Raw genomic sequence first — 19483 nt, 5'->3', positions numbered from 1 at the left:
GAATCTCTGCTAGTGGGCCCTCTTCCTTTTAGTTTTAGACTAGAATCTTCGGGTTTTCTGCGAGCCTTGACTTGTCTTCTTAATCATGTTTCACGACAACCCTATATGTGAGCTTGGAAAATCAGAGCGGTATTCCAACCCCTCCTTTTTCCAGCAGTTAATTAATTGATTCAGTGTTTATTAAAGGTGATAAGTGTTGAGCCAGGTCCTGGGGACACACTCAAATAAGATAAGGATGCTGCCTTCAGTGGGAGCTTTACATGGGGGCACAGATCTGTTGATGAGCACTTCTAAGGGTTCTCCAGGACGAGGGCATGATACTGGGGGCGCATGTGAGCAGCCTCCCCAAGATTGCACTTGGGGCTCCAAGAAGGCCCCCGGAGGGAGGGGTAATCCTGCTGAAAGGGGAAGAGTCTTGGAAAGACTCATGTGACATCTGCGTGATGTGTGCAGTGTCTGGGGTGTGAATGTTCCAGCATCCAAAGTTGTGTTTGGGTTCCCCTGTAGGCATGTTCTTGTGACCTGATTTCTTTGCTCCGAAGTCCCATTTTATCTATCTGCCTACCTCTCTGTGTACCTACCTACTTACCTATAATCGTAATTGTGGTCAAATGCACATAGCAAAAATTTACTGTCTTCACCATTTCTAAGTGTGCAGCTCGGGACCTTATGTACATTCACTTGGTTCTGCTGCCATCATTGTCCCCTGTCTCCGTAACTGTTTTCGTGGGCAACTGAAACCCCGTGCCTCTCATGCTGCGCGGGAGCTCCGCGGAAGGCCTTGCTGAAGACGTGGCGGTTGCATTGGCCTCTGAAGTGTGTGTTGGTGCCTCGTAGGTGGCTGAGGGGAGGAAAGACATTTTGGATAAGAGGTACCGGCAGAGCACCTGGTGGATGACTTGTCTCCACAGTCCGGGTTGGTTCTTATCACTGTAGACTCCAGGCTTAGTCTGTGTTCAGATCTTGGCTTTGCTGCCAGTCTGAGCGAGGTCGGGTTTCCTTATTTCAACATGGGAGTCATGATAGTACTTTCCCTATAGGATTGTTATAAGGAGTAAATGAATGGCCATATAAAGTGCATCTAGTGGGGCCGGGTCCAGAATCCATACTCCGTAAGTGTTCTCCTGTGATTGCTGCCGTAAAGGTAAGGGGGACATCAGGTCCTTGGGTCTCCCTAAAACACAATCATCTGTGTGTCTGTGTTTGAAGCTTGTGACTAGACATAGAGAGTGGAGATGGGCTCCTGATGGGTCCTGATGATAGAGAGGATTCAAGTATCCACACATGTCCGACCTCTAAAGCTTTCCTTTTGCATTCATGTGCATGAATGTCTTAAGTTGTAGCTGATTATTTAAATTTTCTTAAAATAACATTGGAGTCCTGGGGCGCCTGGGTGGCTCAGTGGGTTAAAGCCTCTGCCTTCGGCTCAGGTCATGATCCCAGGGTTCTGGGATCAAGCCCCGCATCAGACTCTCTGCTCAGCCTCTCTGCCTACTTGTGATCTCTGTCTGTCAAATAAATAAAAATCTTTAAAAAAAAATTGGAGTTCTTTCTTAAAAATTACAGAAATAATAGAACATGAAAAATTACACCTGTAATGTCACCCTCCAAAGAGAATAACTCTTTAAAAAAATTTCAATTGCTTTATTTCTGTAGATATGGGCATAAAACTAAATTACAGATATACACATACACAGTTTCATGTCTACATAATACATATAAATATATTTTTAATACATCTGAATACATCTATGCATAGTTTCATATATACTTACATGTATACATACAAATGTATATTTTAATATATATATAAATATATAATTTGTATTTTGCTTTTTAAAATCCAGACTCTTTGAGAAGCTTCCCCTAATGTTTCAGTCTGTTCTTTTTCATTTTTTCTTGTAAATGGAGACAGATTTCCTTTGCATTCACATACTGTGAATTTCTTGGTTACTCTGCTGTTCATGGTATTAGGGATGATTCTGTAATGTGTATCTTTGTGATTCCAATGTTTTTCTTCGTGGAATTCTCTTTTCAGGAGATTTCTAGGGTGAGGATTACGAAGTCCAAGGATGTGAGCCTTTGAGGCTGTTGTTAAGTGTAGCCATTTGGACCTTCACCCACAGCAGCGCTGGCATATTCCTTGTGTCCTGTTCGCTGCAGATGTGCCCATCATCTTTACACGTTTGCTGACGAAGAGCCCTAAAGTCACGGATTCAGCTTGCTTGATTTTGTCCTTCTTTCCCTCTTCTTGCCAAGGGGCAAAGTCCCATAACTCTCCCCTGTGACTTGTTCATTCATCCCCTTTTCTGGTTTTGTTCTTAATACATTCTAATACAAATTTGAATTGTTTATTTACTGTAAGTATCATCTTTGTGTTGGCAAAAAGCTGAGGTGCAGGGAATTTAGAAAGAGAAGGGCCAGAACCCTTTCCCGGTGCTGCAGAAGGTAGGAGGTTTGCGGCCTCGCAGGTGTGTTCTAGAAGGGAGAAGGAAACGTGCTCACCATGTGCCAGCTCTGCCGGGCTCCCTGGGAGGGGTGTCTGGACTCTACGACGGCCTTGCTTTTCAGTTGCCTTTGTTGTAAGAAAAATCGAGCCGCTCTAACGGTGTGCTCGCTTCACTCCTGGGGGTCTCCTACACCTCCTGTCTTCTAAGCACCCAGGACAGAGCCAGCATACAGCAGGCAGTCTGTTTTCATCTGTCATGGGTCAGAGGTCAGATTGCTTCCCTGACATCGCCTTCCCACTCCAGTTCCCGAGACCGCATCCCTGTTACGAGATCTCTCAGCTGCTCCTTGCTTGCCTACAATGAGGAGAGATTCACTGTGTCACAGAAACAGAGTTTGGGCTCAAGGTGAGAGGGTCTGGGTTTGAGTATCTCTGTTTGATAAGTGGATAAATGACTTAATGTTTGTTAACTTCCTTTTCTTCATTATGTGAATAACAGGGATAGTAATATTCTATCTCTACTTAGGATAGTTGTGATGAGGACGAGGAGAAATGGTAAAAGCAAAGTCTTGATCCTTGTACCTCACACACAGTAGTGTTAAGTAAATCTTAGCTGTGATTATTATTATTATCTTCAGTTACTACTACAAGGTATTTCCTTATACTTTTCCTGCTGTATTTGATATTGGGAGTCAAAAATAGCTCCCACAGTGACCCGAGATTTGGCATATATTCTTCTGCAGTGAAGACCTGGATGGACATTGTCTTTGAGCTGATTCCAGTGTGGGTCCCCATCCCAGCAGCTTGGAGAAACATCCGAGCTGGGCTGGGCTGGGCGGGGCTGTAACGCATCCAGGTTAGCTTCTTTTTTAGTTTTCAAAGTCTGATTTACAGGCTTCTGGTGTGGTGTTCTTCCCTTTCCTGGCTGGTGTTCCTGCCCTGGCTTCCGCAGTAGAAGAGAGACGGAAACGTTCAGAGGAAATGAAATTCTGTCCACTTGCTAGTTATCTATTCCCTTACACAGAAAACAGTTCAGCTTAGCAAAGAGAGATGAGGTGGAGATGGTGCTCCCAGAAGCATAGCAATGCTCCCAGCCCCAGAAGGTTGCGTTTACTGGTGTTCGAGGTAAGCTGATGCCAGGGCAACGGGCGACCAGGTTAGACTCTTCTACTTCCCTCTTCATTTTAGCATTTTGGGGGCGCCTGGGTGGTTCAGTGGGTTAAAGCCTCTGCCTTCGGCTCAGGTCATGATCCCAGGGTCCTGGGATCGAGCCCCACGTCCGACTCTCTGCTCCGCAGGGAGCCTGCTTCCTCCTCTCTCTCTGCCTGCCTCTCTGCCTAGTTGTGATTTCTCTCTGTCAAATAAATAAAATATTAAAAAAAAAAGTTGAATACATTTTAGCATTTTGATGTTTTTGCTTTAGCGTCCTGCGAATTATAGTTGATGACCTGAGAGTTCCTTGAAGTCTCATGTGATTTAAGCAGATAGCTTTGCTCCTTGGGGACCCAGTATCACGGGTGTTAGCCCCCAGCGTATGGATCTTATACTTATGATGCCCATCTTTGTCTAACCCAACTCCCTGGGTCTGGGAGAGAATAACTTAGTGGGAACAGCTCCCTGCTAGGCATCTTGGTAAGTGCTTCTAATTAATTATCCATGTCAGTTGAAAATATTAGGGAACTTAATGAATTTAAGAAACAGTGTTGAAGTGATGATGATTCTGTTTTTTAACTAGTGGTCTCTGAGAAGCTGGTTGGAAGAGAGGATGAACAAAGTTTTAAAAGCAAATCTTGAGTTGTAGGTTGTCCGTGAACAGGAGGGACATTTCAGACGTTTACTGAACCATACAGACATCAACCCAAGGGAAACCCCTGGAGGCCCCTGGTGTGCCAGGCACTGACCTTTACTCTGATAGGGAGGAGGCTGGGACTCGGGGAGTGGGGTGGGAGCCGAGGGGACGGGGGCATTTAGTGGGCTTGTGCCACTAACTCTTCAACTCGTGTGAACAGATTCCAGTATGTTGAACAACAAGTGTGGCCGCACCAGCGGGGAGCCGGCGGGGGCAGTGTGGATGGTACCAGTAGCATCCGAGTCGCCTTTGACCCGTGTTCAGAGGTGTGAGTTGCGTCCTTTGCCTGTGGCATTCTCTGTCCCACTGCCCAGGGGACTTCCCGTTGTGCTGGCCTGATGATCATCCCCTGGTAGGTGCTTGGAAAAGTGTCGCATTAGAACTTAGGCTTGTCTATTTGGAAAACGCCAAAACACCTTCCTTTCTTCAGAAAACACTACAGTGTGACAGGCAGTCCCTGTCTTCGAGGGTTCCCAGTCTGCACCAGTAGCTTCAGTTTTTTCCGGCCCTTGTGGACTCCAGGAGTCTGTCCTTGGGAGATGATTACAAGGATGTTTGCTGTCACTGAACGGTTGGGCATGGATGTACCTGTGCACGTGAGGGGAAATAGTCAAAATAGCAGGTATCCATGACGTGAAACACGATACCTCTTAAAAACCACAAATGCAAAGACTATTTTGGGACTAGGGGTAATGCTGAATGAGATGTTAGAACAGAACCCCAAAACTATAGGGAGTAACAATAATAAATAGTATCAGAAGAATAATGGTATTAGTGCCAGAAAGTAATCAGAATGCATGGTCAGCACCGCCCGTGGTTTGGTGGAGGACCGTGAGTACACTGCCTGTCCTCCTGCGTATGTTTCTGCAGGTTCCACTCTGTGGTCCTCTGTGGCTATGAACTTAGATTTAGAAGTGTTCCATGGGCACAACGTTCTTAAAATCCAGTCTAAGGGTTTTAAAAATGAACGTATATCCAGCGACTGAGTTATGCCGAATTCAGACTTGGAGAAACACGCAGAGCTTGTGTCGATCGCCTGCGAAGGAAGCTGCTGACTTGGTGGGTTAAAAATAAGAGCCGAGGTCAGCCTCCTCAGGCCCAGGAGGCGTCCCTGGCTCCTCCAGGATTCTAGAGGGTCAGGGCTCTGAGGGGCCCGCATGGGCTCGGGGAAGAGCTCTCTTTGGCTTCTCATTAATGTCCCTCCCTGAGCCGCGCGCTGCTCTGCTGGCTAACCTTGTCCGAAGGTTACCCGTGGCTCGGCTAATTTTAAACCCTGTCGGCCAGCACGGTGGCGTGGCATCGCACTGCGGAGACACACGAACAGCTCCCTGGGAGACACAGCTGGGGAAAGATGAGCCGCGCCTCTGGGGTTTTCTCCTTCTGCTGTAAGTGACCAGGCACACTGAACAGGCAGAGAGAGCTGGGCTAATAAGGAGAGCTTTTATGGTGGTTTTTTGTTTTTTTTTTTAAAGAAAAAAAAATCAGGATTATTAAAGATCTTTTAGCAGTGGTAATGCCAATTGATAATTGCACGGTGTGATGTGTCCTGTATGAACTGTGTGAATTCTGACAGCCCAAGGAGGAGCATGTGCACGGGATCTTCTCTTCCAGGAATTAGACCATTTTTAAAGGCAGGATGAAACTTCTGGTAATTTCACTGTTGATGTGTGTGCTTCTCCACTTGCAGAACTCAGAGTCTGCTGGTAGGTAATAGGTTCCTTCTCTGAAGTTTTTATTGATAGGATCAGGAGAGGATTATTTCTTAAAAGTTAAAAGAAATCAAACGCAGAATCTGCCTGGCTGCATGTGTACCAGCTGGTCTGGTCATCACTAAGATCATCATTTGAAAGTCCTCTGCTGCCTTCCCCTTTAAGAAATTGCAGTAGAGACTTTTTTTTTTTAAGAACTTTTTTTTAAAGAAGATTGCAGAGAATCTGTTTTGTTTTGTTTTTTCTCTCCCCCCCGCCCCCAATTTGGGATTTCTTTCTTTCTCTTTTTCTTCCTTTCTTCCTTTCCTTTCCTTCCTTCCTTCTCTCTCTCTCTTTCTTTTCTTCTTCCTTCCTTTCCTTTTCCTTCCTCCCTTCCTTCCTTCCTTCCTTTTACTTTCTTTCTTTCTAAATCTGTCTCCCTTTCAGCACCTCCAGGGAATCTGACCCGCTGAGTTATCAGTGGGAAACTGAACGGGAAACCGAATCCAGTCTCAGGGTTTACCTGCCCAGCCGGAGAAGGGCATATCTTGGAGCTGGGTCTCTACCTACCCTCTTATTAAAACAGTTGCTAGGAGCCCATTAAAGAGGCCTGGTCTGCGGAGTGAACCCAGATGAAAGAACAGTGGCTGGAGAATCAATAACCTGTTAACTGGCTGCAGTGATTGAAGTTAACTTTGTTTGAAGTCCGGGGGCTGGGTCAGCCCACATCAAGCCGCCCGGGTTCCCGCACGAGGGTAGCACGGGAGTGACCTTTGATTTCATTTTAGGAAAAAGAAAAAAAAAAAAAGTGTGAGTGCTTTTTATTAGCCTTTTCTTTCTTGAAGGTCTGCCTCTCCTTCAGCCGAGCTAATGAGCTCTGTCATGTTTGGATTTAGTTTGGAGAAAATTAAAGCTGAGTAATATCAGGGACTTGTTGAATGGGAATACTTGTTAAAACCTTCATTGACCCAAATCTGACTTTTATAAAATAAGCAAACTAAATAAGCAAGCTACAAAAAAGCCAAAAGAAAACAAAACAAAAAACTCCCATCTTCCGCTCTGGCCTTAAAAATGATGTTTTTAAAAGCACGTTCAAAGCAGTCAAGTATAAAAGTATAATATAAATATAAGCTACGGGGGGGGGGGCACTAAATGAATGAGTTGTTGTAGAGGCTATAGTGGTGACGTTAAGAGCGTAGTTGTGAATTTAAAGTATATTTCTTAAACCCCAGTTCCTCTTTGATTCAGACTCAAGTGTCTAGTTTTTCCTCCTGGGCTTCTCTTTCTGCACTTGGCCGGTTCGCTGACCGTACAGGCCCACTGTGATTTTGTGGTAGCCTGACACGTTGGCCGGCCTCCTGCAGCCCCCAGGCCCCAGGGGGAGGACTGGCTGTGAGCTGAGGAGGCTGGAGCCCATGTCTCCGGGTGGTGGTGGTGGGGCTGTGGCTGGGGACCGGGGCGGGGATGCCACAGACGGGGGAGTGTGTATGTCCTCACTTAAGACCTCCGGTGGTGGCTCATTAGGTAACAGGCCAGACCTTGAAGGGGGGCCCACAGAGTTGATGTTGAGCCTAGAGGCCAGCTAGTAAGGGTGTTTAGAGATGAGAGGAAGGTTTTCAAGCCAGTGACTTTTTAATTTTGTCCTGTGGGTTTGGTCTAGAGTGTGCCTGAGGCCGTCTTTGTGGTTCCTTCGCCAAGGATGAATATCTTAATATATTGTCATAAACTTGTATTAATATTTTATGTTAAACTAAATCAGATAATTATTATGGAGCTGAGGTGGGGAAAAGGTACGAAAATGAATGGGCCAGAGTCCCTACCTTCTGAAAACTTGCAATGTAGCAGGAAAGGCGGGTACATAAGCAGTAATTAGTAATTATAGCTGTACACATTTGTTCAGCAATTATTTTGAGGACCTATAATGTGTCAGGCACAGTTCTAAGATGTGTGTGCACTCATACCCACTCATCTATAAGCGTACAGATAATGGTAAATAATGTACGTAATTGCTGCCAATAATTGAGACACCTGTACTTTACATGGATCATCTCACAGCCTTTTTATTTTTTTAAAGTTTTTTTTTTTTTAATTTATTTACAGACAGATCACAAGTAGGCAGAGAGGCAGGCAGACAGAGGAGGAATCAGGCTCCCCGCTGAGCAGAGAGCTGGATGTGGGGCTCAATCCCAGGACCCTGAGTTCATGACCTGAGCTGAAAGCAGAGGCTTTAACCCACTGAGCCACCCAGGCACCTCATCTCATAGTCTTTATAACAAGTAGCTAATATTAATTCTCATTTGCACCAAGGTGGGAGGGGTGCACTGAGACATAGCTAACAAGTGGGGAACTCAAAATTCAAACTCTTTGGTATTCCAGAACCCTAGGTAGCCTATACACACACACACACACACACACACACACACACACACACACACACACATTTCATGGCTTTGCCATATAGGCTCTGCAGATTTAGGGCATAGTCCCTGAAACTGTAGTGGTACCCACGAAGGAGAGCAGGTAGCAAACATTTTTTGAAGCTCCAGCAACTTGTGTGGTGTTGAGGGGTGTTCTAGGACTGCTAGGGAACTTACTGATGAGCTGGGAGACCGTTTCTTATGAGGACTCAATGCGTGCATGTGTGGTGTTGGAAGTTTGTTTGAGGTGCTTTGGGGACACAGAAGTGACATCTCTGAGTGGAGGAAGCTGCTCAGGCTTCTCAGAGAGAGATTGGTGGTGTTGGTCTTGAAAGGATGGATAGGTATTCGTTAGAGCGGCTGATGAGGGGAGCATCTGAGCAGAGGGATCCAGGCGGCTGAAGGGTGAGGCAGGCAGCCTGCGTGTCTGGGCACCATGGGGTGGTCACGTGGTTGGAATGTAGGGGACTGGACAGGCGTCTGAGAACAGGCTGCAGTTAGGTGGTCAAGGCCATGGGTGCCCCTGGCAGGCAGTTGGGTCCTGGAGTGGTTGGGGATCTGCTGGAAGATTTTAAGGAGCAGATGATAAAAATCATAATTGCATTTTAGGAAAACTCTTCTGGCCAAAGAAGAGCACAAGAGAGACTTGGCAAAAATACCTCTCCTGGGGACTGTGATTCACACTTTCAGCATCAGAGTTGGGATCGTACTTTCAAGAGGCTACCCATGTCACCCAACCTCCGTCCGGAGCTGGGAACTGGGCAGGACGTGGTTGTGGGGCGTGGTGGTGGTATGGGGACACACTGGCAACTGCCCAGCTCTGAGAAGGGTGGAAGGTCCCTCCTGGGAGTCAGGAGTTGGGTCCTTGGGGGTGGAGGGGCATGGAGAGGCGTGGGAGGGCATGCGGCTGAGGGATGGGGGGTCAAGTGGACATTCTCGGGATTGAGTTGCATCGGAAGGGCGGAGGGAAGCCTGGGTGCTGCTCCAGCCAGGTTCCGCGAGTAGCAGAATCTCTCCGAGGGCACTCTGTGAATTGGGTCTCCACACCCAGGATCTTGGAAATCCCTTTTGGTTTTCCATGAATGCTTTAGGGAAGGATCCTCAGTGCAAAGAAGCGGCTTTGAAGGTGTCACTGCCAAGTGTGTCTAGTGTGTGGGTTTGGGGTTGTTTGGTGTCCTTTTGGGCCTGTTTGGCCTTCAAGTTGAATCCTACACGTAGAGTCAAGTCAGTCAGTTGGACTAATGGGGAATCAGCACTAGGAAAATCCACAAGGGGAGAGCCCGGGCAAGAGCGAGTGCATCCGTGGGATTCCACGGGGGGAATCGGCATGGATTCCAGTTGGATGAGTGAGAGATGGATTGAAGGTTTGGCCTTCCTTGTTCTTCTCCTGGGGTTAGCAGATTGTGTTGGAGACCCATCTGAAGAGGCTCCCCGTGTGTGTGTGTGTGTGTGTGTGTGTGTGTGTGTGTGTGTGTGTGTTGGGGAGTTGCAGAAATGTCGATGGAATCAAGTTGTGGCCTTTTCCCTTTCTTACTTGGTACTGGGACTCTTTGCTGGCTGGGTGGGAGGGCGAGGGAGGAGTCTGGTGGTCTGCCCTCCTCTAGAACACTCTAGGGCCTGCCGAAGTGAAGGCACAGGGAGGCCTGATTCCAGAAGTGGGTGCCTCAGCCTTCCCACAGGTACTTCTCTTTGCCTAGGGGTCTTGCCCCACTGTGTGCCTCCCAAGTGTCTGTGGCCTGCTTAGAGCTGGTGTTGTGCACACAGTAGGTGCTCATGTGTTTGTTTATTTATTTATTTGGGCAGGAATGGCTTATTGTCTAAAGGGGGAAACTGTACTCTCTTATCCTGGCCAATTCCTAGCCAAAGTGCCGAGATGTGTGCTCTCCCCGAAGTTGAACTGGGTATAAATTTGGAGGAGCGGGCTGGGGGCTAGGGTGAGAGGCTCTCCTTGGTCTCTGAATTTGCATCCCTCCCAGTGGAAGACCTGTTCTGCAACTGCTCTGTCGCTGTGTCCTCATTAAATGGCACGTTGCGTTTCTCATTTGAAGAGTTGGGACTCCATGACAGCCATAACACTGGGAACCAGTGGACATTCGGGAACAAGTAGGGTCTGTTTTGGGTCAGTTTACACGCTTGCACGTGTCGCTATTGGCCCGCGTTCGCTCGTGGGCAGTTCTTAGACTTCTGTGTCTCCGTGAGAGCACAGGGGTCCGGTCCCTGTGCCGGGTTGGGGCTGACTGTGCCATCAGCATGCAGCCATCTTTGGGGACCAGGGGAATAAGGGTGGTGCTTGAGGTCAAAGGTCGACGAACAGTAATTGAGGAGCTGAGCAATAAGGCGCTGAGTGGAGTTTGTCCGGTGATTCTGGTCTGTATAAGAAAGCAGCCTGTCTACACCGTCTCTAACCCTTGTCTCTGAAGTTGGAACGCTTAGGGTCCTGTCCTGTCGTCATGTGTGACTTTATCTAGAGGACTGCTCTAGCCTTGGACCGTGCTGAAAGTGCTTCTGATGAAAACATTCTGATTTCAGATTTATAAAATTATCTGTCCTTCATTCTTCCTGTCCCCAGATAGTTGCACACACACCTTCAGGAGCTGTGGTTACGCTCCAGGCGCTACTAGTGTGCGCTTGTTGGCCATGGTGTGAAACAGCCCCAGGCTTTTGTCGTGGTGTGGGGTGGCATGGTTCGTGTGATCTGTCTCCCTACAGGAAAGCTGCTCCTTGAGGGCAAGGAGGACGGCATATTTATTTCTCTCCATTTCTCTAGTGCCGAGCACATGGTGGCAGACATGGGAGTGGATGATTAGAAAACAGAAATGGTTTCCCTCTTTTTTTTTTTTAAGATTTTATTTATTTATTTGACAGAGAGATCACAAGTAGGCAGAGTGAAAGGCAGAGAGAGGAGGAATCAGGCTCCTTGCTGAGCAGAGAGCCCGATGTAGGGCTCGATCCCAGGACCCTGAGATCATGACCTGAGCCGAAGGCAGAGGTTTAACCCACTGAGCCACCCAGGTGCCCCGGTTTCCCTCTTTTGTTTCAGAATAAATTTAAGGCAGCTTGCAAGGCTGTAAAATAGCATAAATTAAAAGTAGGAAACTTCAGGAGAGAAGTAGGGGATGGAGGGAGGTAGGGATCTAACGTGGATTTGGGAATGAAGCCAAACTTGCTGAAAATAACCTCCTTGCTTTCTCGGCGAGGCCTGACAGTGTGGCTCAGAGCACTTGGCGGCCAGTGAGGAAAGCCAGGGCCTAGTCAGTTGACCACAGGTAAAAAACAAAAAACAAAAACACATACGGTGTCTTGTTATCGAACTTTCTTTGGGATCTTTGTAAAGAGCACTCTGAAATGTGACAAAGGCCATTTTCAACGTCCTGGAATAAATCCAGTGACTAGTTCATGGGATGTTTTCTTGTGTGCCGATGGCATTGCATAAAAGCACAATTCAGTAAAAGTGAATTATTGAGGGCTCTGGAATAAACTTTTCCTCTAAGGTTACTGTGGAATCAGAAGGGTTAGTTGTAGCCGCTGTTCTATGATGCTCACCTTCATCCAGTTTCCCAATACCACCTGCCACTGTCCGAGGTCCTAGAGGTCTCAGGGACTCCATTTCTGCTTCCAGGGAGGGAGGTTTAAGATCAACTTTTGGGGCTGGAGATACTCATGTGTGATTTGCGATGAGGATCTGTATGCTTGGATCCCTTAAAAATGGCCAGACCTAAAAAAGCGATATCCTGATATTTGGTGGTTGAGAGACTGGAAAGGAGCAAAATGCATTGTGATAAATTGTGTCCTTGGTTACTCCAAGGTGACGGGAAAGAGTAATTTTTTTTTTCCTCCTGGACACATCGGAGCCTAGATTTTGGTGGTGGTTCTTCCTTTCCTCCACTTTCTTTTTTCTTTTTCTTTTTTTTTTAGATTTTATTTATTTACTCTGGGGGAGAGAGAGGGAGTGCTAGAGGGGTGGGGGGAGGCAGAGGGAGACGGAGAGGGAATCTCAGGCAGGCTCCATGCTGAGGCTCGATCTCATGACCCCGAGATCATGACCTGAGCTGAAATCAGAGGAGTCAGGTGCTGAACCAACTAAACCACCCAGGTCCCCTGATTGTGGATCTTTTAATGCCTGTGCCGACGAGATTCATGTGGGTCTGTTGGGTCTAAAGACAGCACTTGAATGCCAGTGTTCCCAGTCAGAGAACTGGGGCAGAGCTTGGACTTCCTAGTTCAGCACTTTGAAATGCCAGCTTGCTTCGGTTGCCCTTGTTGACTGACTGATGACCCAGTCTGAAGTGAGCTGTAGATTTACCTATTGCTTCTGTCCCCTGCATGCTGTGTCAGTAGTCCAGGGTAGATGCAGGCATGGCCAGAGTGAGGGAAGCACCCCAAGTCTTAGGAGCTAGAGAAGGTGGCCTGGGACCATTTCTGTGTGTGGACTAGGGAGGACTATTCCTGATGCCATAGAATCAGACCCCCAAATCAACTAGAGGAACTACATCTGGGCAGGTCAGCTGTTGGGACTTGGTGTCAGCCCTGAACTAACATATCATTAAGTTGGCTGGCAACAAGCTTTGTAACAGAGTGAGTCCCCATGGCCTTTTGTAAGAAGGATGACACCCCAGTCATGACCTACAGACTTGCCACCCATACAGCACTCTGACTGTATGAGTCTCCTTTGTAGGCACTCCTCCTTGGTAGGGGGTTGAGACGGACCCTTTTGAACTGTTTGTCTTAGGGTTTGGCCAAGTATAGTGTTTGTATTTATCTGCCGTGTTGGTATCTTTGAAAATACAAACTCTCTACTCTTGGTTTTTAAATTTGTACTCATTGTCAGCTAAAATGAGAAGGCATCACGATAATCTGATGGTGAACCTCACTGACTAAGAAAGTAACATTATCCATGACTTAGTGATTAAGGAGTATTCTTTTCATGGTGTTTGTTTTCTTTGTTTTGAATAAGCGTTATGATTGGCAAGTCTACCTTAAATATATGTTCACTCTACAGACATGCTAGAATTGAGGGGGGTTTGTTTTGGACTTTTCTTTGTTATCCTAGGAAAGGTCCTGCAGGTTTTCCATTTGAGCCGCCTGACAGCTACTTACGCCAACTCTTGTGCCATTTCTTTTTCTCTTTTAGCTGGAAAGAAACTTCTGTTTCCGGCTTTGAAATGTGTTCAGTGGTCTACCTCCCGGGGGTCTGTGACCCAGGCTGCGGGTCATGCCATCCAGCTCAAGCTTCTTGGATGAGTGCACTGTCTGGATATCAGTCTTCACTTGGGAATGGTCAGATTGGATAGCCTGCCTGGACCTGAGTCTGTGGCCTCTAGTTCTTTTGAAAGTGTCTTCCGATGAAAGAGAGCATGATTACCTTGACTCATGGTAATGGTGGCAGAAAGACGAGGCAGAAATTTCTGTTCTGAGTGGCTAACAGATTCCTTAAGGGGTTGGGAAAGGTGATTCCCCTAAAGGCTGGTAATACAGAGCTGCATAGCATGAAATCAGTCAAATCCTTTCTTGAACTGTCACCTGGGCAAGTACTTAGCGATGGAGCAGGAGTATTCATCAGGGAATCTCAGGAGGGTAATGCCAAAGTCCTCTCACTGGGTGCTCAGCATCCGGGTCTTGGTGACGAGGTGTTGGCTTGTTGATGGATCCTGTTGATAAGGAAGTGATTTTGGAAAATGAGAAGGAGTAATTATCCACTCCTTCCTGCTGAAATTAGAACCTGTTGGCAGTTGGAATTTATAACACCAAGGCTCACTGACTGCTACCAGCTTTATGGCAGACGTGGCCTCAGTTCTCAGTGTTGGCAATCCCTGAACATTCTGCACCGACAGTGCCTTACGTTCTGCAGTCCCATTTCTCTGGAGGCTGCCTCCCAAATCCAGGCGGTCTGTCCTGTATTTCTCAGGCCAGTCGTAGGCAGGTTTGGCTAGTGTCTGAAAGGATAGGGAACTAGTAACTTGTCCCACCTTACATATGCAAAAGCAATGAATCGTCATTAGTGCCTGACATTCCTCCCAACTACCGGGGGAGGTGAGTCAGTATCATCACTATTCATTAGGAATTAATTAGACTGTGCTTGAGGGTGTCAGATGTAGACTGAGCTGAACATTCAGCACTGCCTACATTCTCTCCCTTTGAGATCCAGCCTCCAGCTCACTGTCTAGTAAGAGTGTATTTGAGTCTGTTGATCCCATGGATGGTGCATTCTAGCTGGCGAAATGACTCCTCGATTCAAATTTTAGGTAGTATATGACTTTGGCAACTTGTTTAGGTCTTGACCTGGTAAGGTGGAAAAAATACCCAGTGGGAGTCGTGCAATGATTAACAATGCTTTCAGTGAGAGCTTCTGGCATTATGCTGGAAACATGGTTTCTTTGGAGAAGGTTGAATCTGGATTTGATGTACTAGTTCACTTTGGAAGTAAAGCATTGTTTTCCCTAGTCTTTTTATTGGAGGGCAGCTTTTTTCTTATAAGAAAAGTTTGGCTTTCACTAAGATCAGAGTGACCTTAGAGCCACCAAATGTGTGGTTGAGTTGTCTACTACAAATATCATTTCCACCACGTGATTGTTTCCTTAAATGGCTCCTGCCACTGCCTATGTCCACGTTCTTCTAAGCTTGCAGAAACCTTGCTTAGCTTTCCGTTTAGTGTCATGACCTGTGTTGCCTTATTCATTCACCTGCTCCCTCAAATCTGCTTTGTTGCCATTTTCCCCTCTTCACATTTCTTCCTTGGCCACCACTTTGGCTTCTAGCCTTCACACCCTCACCATTTTGCTTCCCTTATAGCCTGCGTATAGCTTTTCTTACAGCTGTCATCTTCTGATTCTGTTTTCTCTAGGAGCCACAAGAAAAAAGAAAGAGAATTTCCATTTTGTATCTCAAAAATATTGTATCTCAAAAATAACCATTCACTCAAAATAACGTATGTTATTGTAATGTATTGTATCTCAAATATTGTATCTCAAAATACTGTATCTCAAAATACATTGTATCTCAAAATATTGTATCTCAAAAATAAACAAATAATGTATGTTTGTCAGAGCAGAAACTTACCTCCTAGAGTGCCCAAACCATGTTTATGTCTTTTTCTTTTAAAGATTATTTGAGAGAGAGACAGCGTGTGAGCATGCATGCGTGACACATGGGGCGAGAAAGAGCAGAGTGGGAGAGAGAGAAGGGGACTCTCCAGCAGACTCCTTGCTGAATGAGGAGCCTGACACAGGGCTCAATGCCGTGACCCCCAGATCATGACCCGAACTGAAAGCAAGAGTCAACTTGATTAGCCAACTGAACCAACCAGGCGCTCCCACAATTTTGTCTTTAACACAGAAAGACTGTTGGTAATTGTGATTACTAAATTTAAAAATTGGATTAGATAGCCAACTCTTGGTTATCCAAACTCTGCCAGGCTTAAGTCTGTCTGCTTATATCTTCCTAATTTGGTAATCTTCTTTGGGGGTCTTCTCATTAGAACCTTGACCAGAGTCAGGGTGAGGGATGGGATAGGGGCTGAAACTCTTGCCCTTCTCATGGGAAGCTTGGGTGGTAAGTTCGCGTGCATTGATGTCAAAGAATGTTCATGTCATCTGGTTGTTGGTTTGTTCTTTCTTTCATTGAATATGGTTCCAGGGACTCTGCCAACACTGGGGATGCTGTGGTCCTTGCCCTCGGTGAGATTGGGGTACAGATGGGGTGCAGTAACAAATCACCTTACTAAGCTTTATTGTAGGTAGAGTGTATGGGAAAACAAGGTGATGATGAATGACTTAGTTGGCCTCCTTCAGTGTTAATGATGGAAACTGAGGCATGTGGGGGTCTATAAGTGCTGTGTGGTCCTGGGCTACTCAGGTAGAGACAGAGTCCTAATGCCTAGTCCAGCCCTTTTCTGAATGCCTCATAGACTGTTGAGACATTGGCTAAAAGAATCTGTATGGATTTTTTGTGACCCTCATGTTCAGTGGCGTTTCATTAATCACGAGGTTAGTTAAAAGCTCACCCTTTTATTTAAGAGCTCTTAAATCACCTATAAGTGGGTGAGATGCTTACATTATGAGAGACTCACCGGAATTAAGTTGAAGGGAGCAGCAGATTCCTGTGCCCTGTGTCACACCCCTTGTGAGTACGTCCCTGCTTGGACTTGGTGTCAGAAGCATCTACATTAGACTGTCTCGGCCCCTTCTTCCCCCAGACTTTTATATCCAAGTGCGTATTGGACAAACACACATATGTCATTTCACTGTAATCACATCACCTCTCTTCAGGTGTCAGTGGGTAATTGTGAAAGAGCCATTTAGGGAGTCTACCTGTTGAGGCAGTTAGGAATGTTTGGGTCACTGGTAACATTTCTTTCTGGAATTTAGTATAGTGTAGCAATGGACGATTTTAGGGAAAAGATGAGCCTTTGGAAAAGTGTTAATGATGGAAATGGAGGCACCCAGGAACTAATGGTACACAGTATATCTCGCTGAATCTCTGCGGTAGTCCTGTGAGGGGAGAGTCCCTCTACCCCTTAGTGACTTTCCTGTGTTGGAATCGAATTGAATTTATCTCGCTCTTTAAGTTAAAACCTGAGCTTCTGGGGCGCCTGGGTGGCTCAGCGGGTTAAAGCCTCTGCCTTCAGCTCAGGTCATGATCCCAGGGTCCTGGGATCGAGCCCCACATCGGGCTCTCTGCTTAGCGGGGAGCCTGCTTCCTCCTCTCTCTCTCTCTGCCTACTTGTAATCTCTATCTGTCAAATAAATAAATCTTAAAAAAAAACAAAACAAAAAAAAAAAACAAAAAACCCTGAGCTTCTGTGAGATTCCCTAATTTAGCCTGTGTGTCGAGGCTGGCGGGTGAGCCAGGTTTGGAAGCCAAGTCAAGTCGAGTCTTGACACCACATGCCCTGTCCCTCTCCCCCAATATTCTGTTTCTTCTTCATCTACTGCATCGAATGAAAGTTGACTCCCTTGCTCAAAGGATGTATGAGGAGGTGCGGACCTTAGCTCTGCAGGCACAGATGTTCTGTGCCTGCCTCCTTCGGTTAGCCCTTATTATTGGTAACAAGCAGGTGCTTGTTGCTCTACGTTCTGAAGCCTGGTAGATTGGGTGGTAGTTTACCCATCACATATGTGTTTAGGATATTCCTAGTGTGTGGCCGATACTCTCAGACTCACTAGGTACATGTTTCCAGGATGAGGTGGATTTTGAGCTGGGCTGGAAGGGACCGGAGGGATAGAATGAATGCCAGAATGGTTATTTTGGTATCCACTATGGGGAGCTTTTCTCAGCCAGCCCCAGTCTTGTGATCAGAAACTCTGCCCATACAGGGCCTCATCTTACAATTGGGTTGTAAAACCGAGGGCCTGTGTGACTCTGAGGATTATGTGTGTGGCAGCGTCTGGGGCTCTGTGCTGGCCCTTGTCCAGAGTTGGTAATTCTATCCTGCTGGGCTCCAGCTGACCAGCTCGCAAGAGCCTAGACGCAGAGCTCTCCCCTTTGCAGGAAATGAATAAAAACATGAGTGTGTTTAGAACAGTGCCTGTACTTACTGAGATGGATGGATCCACCGGTACCTGGGTGGCTCAGTCGGTTGGGCGTCTTCCTTCAGATCAGGTCATGATTTCAGAGTCTCGAGATCAAGCCCTGCATCGACCTTCCAGCTTAGCAGAGATCCTGCTTCTCCCTCTGCCCCACACCCTGCTCATGCTCTCTCTCTCTCACTCTCTCTCTCTCACACACACACTCACCCTTTCTCAAATAAATAAAATCTTTAAAAAAATAAAAAGGATGAATCAGTTAATGCTCGTTAATACTGCATTCCCTAACCAAGGACTAGTAATTTTTAGCTGTAGAGTAACTCGAAAGGGTTGTTTGCAGGACTCTGTCTGTAAGGCACTGCACCCCTTATGGAAGTTCAGCTAGCTGGACATTTTTCTGTATGTTGAGTCAGAATCTTTTCTGGAACTTCTCTAGAATGGGTTTACACCCTCCCCCTGTGACAACTCTCAGTGGTTGTTCAGTGTCTGGGGACACTAAGCTTGGCAGTTAATGATTCAGAAAGATCTTACTAGCTTGGAATCAAGGCCCAAGGGTAAAAGTAATGGAATTTAATGGGAATAAATATAAACTCGTGTTTTTAGCTCCTAAGACAGTTGCACAAGAGAGGAATTTCAGGAACAACACTTAGGAGCTTGGAGGTTTTATGGATCCTGCGTCCCTCTCTGAGTGTCCTTTATGGAGGGTTGTGGACAAACGAATGCATTTATGAGCGCTGGGCAGAGAAACGATGTGAATTCTGTCTAGTCTGGATCACAGTCTGAGGCTGTTCTGTCATACCTGAGTGGGTGTGTGGGGGTTGGATTTGCTCCCACAAGGGATGGATAGACTTTCAAGGGATGGATAGTTGGAAGTTAACCGGGACGTGGGTGTTAGCCTCCTAGACAGAAGGACTAAAGCATGCTGGTACGAAGGAAATGGTGCTGGGGAGGTAGCAGGTTTCTTGCCACTGGTCATGTTCCAGTGTAGACCGTATGACCAGCTGATGGGAGAGGAAGAAGGCATGTCAGGCATAGGGTCAGGGGTTGCTGGTGTGTTTTGGCTTGGGGACCGAGGATCTTCCTTACATGGGAGTGTTCTTATGCAAATAGAGATCCCACGGTTCCTCAGCTGACCTTCACTGCCCAGGACTGTGTCCCTCTGCTGTTGTGGTTGCATGCTGGGCACATCACTGTTCATCCTACAGTGTGGCTCCCCGCAGTGAGTTCATACTGCTGAGAGCCTCCCAGAGCTCAGGGACAGGCCTGGGCTTCCGTGGGGCCATTTGTTTTGTTTTGTTCTGTATTTGGGTCAGGTAGAGAGGCAGAAGATGGATTAGCCACTGCCTCAAAGCGTTTGCTCATCCTCTCATATTTTCTCCAAGAAACTGCTTTGGAGGCTGAACAAACTGTAGGGTAGAATAGTATAGTTCAGCTTGAATTTTTAGGAGGCTCCTAAATTCACCCCCCCCCCCCGCCCCAAGTAATAATTTGAGAACTGAAAAGACCCACACTGAATGCTTGGTGGAGTTCATGGGCAGGTCAATCACGAAACCCTTTCT

General features: G+C 46.7%; 1 protein-coding gene across 9 annotated transcripts in view; it reads left to right on the top strand.

The window, feature by feature from the left end:
* Positions 1 to 19483, top strand: part of TEAD1 (TEA domain transcription factor 1) — a 265155-nt gene that overhangs the window by 64361 nt on the left and 181311 nt on the right. The gene's annotated exons all lie outside the window — the stretch shown is intronic.

This window comes from Meles meles, chromosome 8 (assembly GCF_922984935.1).
Source record: "Meles meles chromosome 8, mMelMel3.1 paternal haplotype, whole genome shotgun sequence".
Taxonomy (NCBI): domain Eukaryota; kingdom Metazoa; phylum Chordata; class Mammalia; order Carnivora; family Mustelidae; genus Meles; species Meles meles.
Note: the sequence above shows the minus strand (reverse complement) of the source record. Positions and strands in the feature narration are given on the sequence as shown.